We start from the raw sequence: 1,694 nt of genomic DNA on the forward strand, positions 1-1,694 counted from the left end.
AATTTAATCCCACGAACTGACAGGGGAATAGTTACAAAATGGGCACACAAGTCTTTGCCAGGGTCTTAGTCCTAATTTTGTTTTTGTTGTTTGTTTTGAAAGACATTGATAAGAAGCTATAGGTGAAAAATTAATGAAGTATGTGCAACAATAATTAATGCTCATTAGTTAACATACGAATAATTGAAACAGCAAACGTGGATCCTTTAATCAGTGAAGTGCTCCTTGGAAAGACTTATTTCTATTTTACTCAGGTCTTTGACACGGCATTCCTTTCTACCTGTACCAAAAGTTTTGGAGTTGGTTATGAAAATGAATAATGCTGTTTAATATTTCAAAACAATAGTAATCGGCCAATCACAGAAATTGTGTACCTATGCAAGTGCAGAGAACTACTTAGGTACCTGAAATTGTATTTGGAATTTAGCGCCTTTGACTACCCCCCCAATAGCTTGAAACATCACTTTTTCTCCCCCTAAATCACAACATTAAAGTAATACTTTTACGTCTCAGTAGCTTTCACGTACATTACTCTGTTGGTAGAGATGATGAGAGTAATTTGATCCACTAGCGAGGTCAGGAGGGAGTTCATGGTTTTGTTTTAGCCATTTATATCTTTCATTTCCATTACTAGAAAAGTGACAATAATGGCTTTTATTTTATGGAATAGTATTGAGACATTACTGTATCACTGGTGATTGATAAAGGATCTTTAAAAAGTGGTACTCGCATGGGGGCATGATAGCTTTCTATGGAATTCTTGTATATAATGAGTTTTAAGAAAAGCAATTTCAAGATTCTTAATTTTTATATATGTGATGTTCAAAAATCATTCTGAGAGTGCGCCCCCAGGCTAGGGATGCAGCTTCCCTCCATCATCTCTCTTATTCTCCGTTGCTCTTCTTCAACTTTGCAAATACACACACAGAACAAACAAACAAACAAACAAATAACACCAAGAAAACCTCCCACCGTTCCTAAACTTCAACTGTGAAGCATTTCTGTAGACATAATTATTATCCAACAGAGAAAGATTTGGAGTTATGCACTGGATAACAAAATCTTTTGTTATCAAATGGTTTTCAAATGTTTACTCTCAATAAATTAAGGAGGGCCTAATCAAGTCATTAGCTGACAGATCACGGAGATAATTTTTGATGATTAATTTTTCTGTGACATATGCTATATAACTTGGGAGGATTTTAGAGACCTGATTAGCATCACAATAACAAAATGTTCCATGCTTTCTTGTTTTTATACAATTAGGTATTTATATCTATAGAACATGGAACATTAAGAATAAAAAGGATGGTGAATTCAGCCTCATTCTACCAGCACATATTATTCATTCGGAGATACAAGATATGCTAATTGGAGGAAGAATTCTTTTCTACCTCATTAAGAGAATGACTTCCAACAAAATTTGATATTTAAAAATATAATGGAGTATCAAATCCATAAGTTATTTATGCTGTATTGTTTAACTAACAACTAATAAATTGTTTATAAAAGATTTCACTTTATATTAAGGTATTTATGATTAGAAGACAGTCTTCCAGGCACACGTTACATTGCATTAAAATGATATTCTTTGGGGAACTTAAAATAAAATAGATTTTCCCTTCCCTCATTCCCAACTCTCTGCTCCCTTCTCTCTCTGTTCTCATCTCTTCCCCTCACTGCTTCCTTTCTGT

The 1,694-nt window shown here is 33.9% G+C and overlaps 1 pseudogene; it reads left to right on the forward strand.

Annotated features, from left to right (window-relative positions):
- The window catches only part of LOC100950933, a 66,565-nt pseudogene that overhangs the window by 558 nt on the left and 64,313 nt on the right, over positions 1 to 1,694 (forward strand).

The sequence above is a fragment of the Otolemur garnettii genome, unplaced genomic scaffold (genome assembly GCF_000181295.1).
Source record: "Otolemur garnettii isolate 467f Iridium unplaced genomic scaffold, OtoGar3 scaffold00069, whole genome shotgun sequence".
Classification (NCBI taxonomy): domain Eukaryota; kingdom Metazoa; phylum Chordata; class Mammalia; order Primates; family Galagidae; genus Otolemur; species Otolemur garnettii.